The sequence below is a fragment of the Triticum urartu genome, chromosome 7 (genome assembly GCF_003073215.2).
Source record: "Triticum urartu cultivar G1812 chromosome 7, Tu2.1, whole genome shotgun sequence".
NCBI classification, from domain to species: domain Eukaryota; kingdom Viridiplantae; phylum Streptophyta; class Magnoliopsida; order Poales; family Poaceae; genus Triticum; species Triticum urartu.
Window position 1 is genome coordinate 413,761,695 of NC_053028.1, and position 5,258 is coordinate 413,766,952.

The 5,258-nt window shown below is 41.7% G+C and overlaps 1 long non-coding RNA gene across 5 annotated transcripts; it reads left to right on the forward strand.

Annotated features, from left to right (window-relative positions):
* The first annotated feature begins 405 nt into the window (after nucleotides 1-405).
* LOC125522935 lies at nucleotides 406-4,696 on the forward strand. 5 transcript variants are annotated; one of them, XR_007290049.1, is made up of 8 exons: nucleotides 407-826; nucleotides 1,298-1,397; nucleotides 1,482-1,595; nucleotides 1,973-2,028; nucleotides 2,364-2,470; nucleotides 3,064-3,221; nucleotides 3,422-3,477; nucleotides 4,431-4,696. It is a non-coding gene; the product is annotated as an uncharacterized LOC125522935 (long non-coding RNA). The 5 variants fall into 5 exon arrangements; XR_007290048.1 differs by having other exon boundaries at nucleotides 406-826; nucleotides 1,973-2,470; XR_007290047.1 differs by lacking the exon at nucleotides 1,973-2,028 and having other exon boundaries at nucleotides 3,046-3,221.
* The last annotated feature ends 562 nt before the right edge of the window (nucleotides 4,697-5,258 follow it).

Here is a 5,258-nt window from a genome sequence, read left to right on the forward strand (position 1 = left end):
ATTTGTTCACCCACCATAGAATACTTATGCTCTCGAGAGAAGCCACTAGTGAAACCTATGGCCCCCGGGTCTATCTTCATCATATTAATCTCCTACTACTTAGTTATTTCCTTTGCTATCACTACACCACGACACTTTATTCCCTACTGACGTGTGTTGGCAAAAGTCACTTTCGCCGACTGATAGTTAGTTGGAAAAACTTCTAAGTGACAGTTGGTTGGGAAAACCTTTGTACATTGAGAGACAGTCGGTCGGCAATACATAAGTCGTTGCTATCGAACGGTCGGTCGGGAAAGATCGTATCCCCATCTAGCGGTCGGTCTGGCAAATAACGCCGACCAACCGCAGGTGGTAAATGGGCCTGCGCGCACGGACAAAAACATTTAGCTCAGCCCAGCCCGCGAAATTTTCTCAAAACCTAACACCGCATAGGCCACAGGGCGCCTCACTGGATCCCCTTTCTCCCTCGTCTCGCCGCCGCCTAGGGTTCCGATTCACGTCGTCGTCGCCGCCGCTGCCGCCGCCTCGGGTTCCATTTCACGTCGCCACCGTCGACGGCAATCGTAGGGGCCGTCCCTCCTTCCATGTCGATCCACCGCCAAAGTCGTCCCTCGTTCCACCACCAGCGACCCCAGTCGCGAGCGTGCGACCCTCCTTCCACTGGTCGCTGAGTGAGGCCACCTCGCCTGCTCCCTCCCATGGCAGCACGCAAACCCATGCCCAGCTCCTTCTTCCCTCCTTTCCATGGCAACAGATCTGAGGGGGGGACAAGGGCCTCTGCTCCCTCCGCATCCAGCGACCTTGGAACATGGTGGCAACGACATGGGTAAGATCCCTCATATGGTCTCCCTCCTCTCTGCCTGTAGTGTACAGATTTCAACCCCCGGCAATGGACCCAGGCACAACATCGGCCCAGCAATTTTATCTTAAAAAACTAGCTCTGCTTTGATTAATGGATTGGTTTTGCTACGGGCAGTAGTGTTTCCTTCTTTCAGCATGTTGACTATTCTATATGAATTTTACCTGTGTGATGTGAATCCTTTGTTTCAGACCGAAAATGTTTCCTCGGAATGAATAGTTTGTGCCATGTGAATCATTGCTGCTATCCTCTGTAGAAATGCCCAATTTGAAGCGGGCTCGCTAAGAATATTGATTACCATCTAAACATACTGGTGTCACATTTCAAGATTGATCTGTTATTGAATGCCATTTAGTGGACGCATGTCAGCTTATAAGATTCCAAATATATGAAACATTTCTCCTCTTGTTATTGTACTTAGCTTTCCACTGATGACAGGAAGAAGAAGGCCATTCACAAGACCACAGCCACCGATGACAAAAGGCTTCAAAGGACCTTGAAAAGGGTAGGAGTGAACACCGTTCTTGGTATCAAAGAGGTCAGCATTGTCAAAGATGACATAGTTATCCAGTTTTGAATTCAGAAGGTGAAATATTTACATGTTAAACCATTACCTTTACAGAATTGAGGATCCACTTACACATTTCTTCTAACATTGGTGATTCTTGATTCCCCCCGGTGCAAGAATCCATCACTTCAAACACCTGGGTTGTCAGTGGAACACCGTGGTCTAAAAGTAAGTCTTTCTTTAGAATTTCATGGCTTAATTGTTTCATCAAGTAGCTTGCTTTCTCTGGAGCAACATAAATATCTTTAAGATATGTCAAACTGCTTTGGCAGTGGTCTGATCATTATTTGTACATCTGGTTTTAAGTTTGATGGGAATGTAAATATTATTAATGTAGATGGCATTTGAACTGCTTGTCCATCTAAATCAGGCTCGTTATGTTTTCAAAGTGAGGTGCAGTTTAATTATGCTAATATCAGAGTTGAATATGTACACCTTGCCCCAAACTCCACAGGCCTCTTTACATTTATTTATATATGCAATAAAAGTAGTTGCAAACCAACCTATTAAATTCCACTTGTACCATATATGTTCTTTAAGAGCAGAACTGAGAATTCTTCAAGAAGCTGCTTCTATTAATGCACAATGGCGTCGTAGCCAGGTAAGAGGTACATAGGCCTTTTCTGGTTGCTCGTCTATACATCATCCTTTCATTAGTCATTTGTGATTAGCATATGAAAGCACAAGCACGATTGTACCTTTTTTAGAATGAAGAAAAGAACCACACCATCAGACTGACGTACATTCATACTACTATATTGCAGTCCATTTCGGATAGTAAGATAGGTTACAAACTGAATGTCAAACAGTTGGCTGGACATTTTGCATCAGTCCTGATACCACTTAGAAGTTAGTTAGAACAAGTCTGTATCTCTGGAGATTTTCTGAAGTTTTAAGTGTGTACGGTGTACCTAACCTATGTGCTGTGTGCCGCAGAAATGGACTTTCTGAAACCTGTAATACATGGTGTCCTGGGAATTCCTGGCTATTTACAATTCACCTCCCCTATTCGAAGATATGCCGACCTGCTAGGTCATTATTAGGTATTCTTATGCATCTATTAATCATATGAACTACAGAAACAGGGATAGGATACAGTTTGGAGGAACTTTAGTAGTTAAATATCCTTCCTTTCAAATTGTCAATTTCTTTCTTGTGTTATGAATGGAATGTAGTTTCATCCACATCATTGTAGCTTATCTGAATGACATAAATATGGTGTGTACAATTTTAGCAAATATGACTATCTTTTTGTCATAGCATACAAGTGGAATCCTAGGTTGCAGTTGGATCTCTTAAGTTGGCTGCTGTTATGCTTGTTATTTTGCATGAAAATACACTAGTTGTGAATAACTTTTCTGCTATTTTTTTAGAATATACACTTGACTTCTGACCATGACTAATTAATCAATAAAATAGAATGGTATGTTCTGTATATGATAAAATAGCCAAAACATGGATAAAGTGTGTATATCCGTAGTTGTAGTATCTAGCAGACAATAGGTACTGTGTGCCCATATTTCAACTAATTCAGGAAAGCATAGCATAGCAGGCAATAGCTACTATATCTGTATAGTTGTAGTTGAACATAGCATCCAAGTTTACTTTGTCAACATAGCCCTGTGTTTTGCTGCAGCCAGATCGCCGCCCCTGCCCTCGCGCTCCAGGTAGAGGCTCGTTCTTCCTGGTGGTTGTTCACTCTTGGCGACTACGCGTCCCTCCCGGTGGTGGCGCTCTACCCACTGCGTCGCCTTTTTCCCAGCGGCTGTGCCGTTTGACACCTACCTCTAACCAGTGAGTCCTTCCCATTTGCTTCGAATTTTGACGTGCAACTGTAGGATTTATCTTAATTCCCTCAGATCCCTATTCGTCAGTTTGCAGTAGAACTACTCATCTTTTTCTAGACCCTCATTAAATTAATTTCTATTACTAGATCATAGTTGTTTGATTATTGGCAAACAATCATTCTTTACCTATCCTTTTTGCATCCGCAGATTGATTCGGCAATAGAGAGTGGAAGCTGCAAAGAAGCGTGATGAGGAAAAAGCCGGTACATCTCTAAACTTTGTAATATTTGGGAGATGATTACTAATCTAATCTTGCCAACATACTCGTATATGTTTGTTGTCCTTGACCTGGATGCCGATGACACTCTTTTTCATTCAGTTTGGAGTTGGTTTGCATTGTTTCTGCAAAAGAATTTTGTTTGAATGTCGTAAAGAACAACTGGTCATGAGTCATATGGGTTACAGTGCATCATATGCACTCTGCCCCTACACAATATACAACTCATTACTTATTTCCATGGTATCATAAGTCGAGAAATAATTTGTTTTGTTGTTTTCTGATGTGAACTGCATGATATGGACATTTCACTCCATTTGTGCTATTTTCTACTCTAATTGACATGTTGATATTCTAGTTTTCTGAATCTTAATCCAGTAACAGTAAATAGTTCTTGAGCGCTAGTTTTTGACAATGCCTTTCCCAGGCCATGCTGCACTCATCATTGAAACTCCTAGCTGTGTATTAGATAGTAATCATTTTGCCTAATGTATTGCCATCTAGTGAAGCAAAGTGCTGTCTTTTCCACCCCAGAGAAGAAAAATAAGTAAAACTTGTGCAGTCTTTGCTTCAAAAATGACTTCCATGTGCCCGTTCGTGGTGTGTTGCTCCCAATAATTGGGTGTCTGGAAATGCTAAATTGTTGCCTTGTAGCTAGATGATGCATATGCTCCTTTTCCATTTAATATCTTCCTGGTCTGCAGCTTTAGGAGATTGATACTGGCTATATGGTGGCTTTGTGTGGCATTGATGCTTTATTATGTCAACACATCATAGATTCTAATTAGAACATGCTGTCGCATTATTCTGAACATGCCCTGTTTTTATAATACTAAAATCCCAGTTTGTTTTTGCCATTGATGCTTTATACAATTATTATTTTTGCCATTTATCTCTATTAATGCATCAATTCACCGGTGACTTCTTTATTCTTTGTAGGAATGACATACAAGAGGACTAGGGAGGAACCATTAAGATGGCAGTTTGCATCAGCTAGACATTTTGTGTAATGGAGCAAGAACAATGTGTCTTTTAGTTATCATTTTGTAAACCTATATGGTGTCTTGTCAACTGGGTATTTTTGTCATGGAGCAAGCAATGAATCGTCGGACATGCATCTATCATTTTGTAAACCTATCAGGTGTCTTGGTGGCTGAAACATAAATGCTTCCTCTTAGTTAGTTACCTATATTCTTCTTTGGTCCTGGTTTAATATTGATTATTATTGTTTGGCAAGTTACTGGAACTTGATTGATATTGTGTCGTAAATCAGATATGCAACTTGATTGATATTGTTTGGCAAGGCACAAGCCAAATAATGGGTGGGAATTAAATATATCTTGCTCGGCTAAACAAAGTGCTATCGAACTGTTGGTTGGCAAAAGATAGCAGCATCCTACCGTTGGTCAGGAAAGGTTTATGGCAGGGCCTAGCGAAAGTCGGTCGGCAAATGTACTACCGTCGGACTGTTGGTTGGGAAAAGCTCATGTCAGGGCCAACAAAAAGTCGGTCGGCAAAGAAAGTACCATCGAACAGTCGGTCAGGAAAGATTATCATCAGACAGTCGGTCGGGAAAGGTTCATAGCAGGGCCAACAGAAAGTCGGTCGGGAAAGATTATCATCAGACAGTCGGTCGGGAAAGGTTCATAGCAGGGCCAATAGAAAGTCGGTCGGGAAAGCTTTAGATAGCCGTCAAACGATCGGTTGGGAAAGATATGTCGGTCGGGAAAAGGCTTTCCCGTCTGGACTTTCCCCAGTAGACAAGAT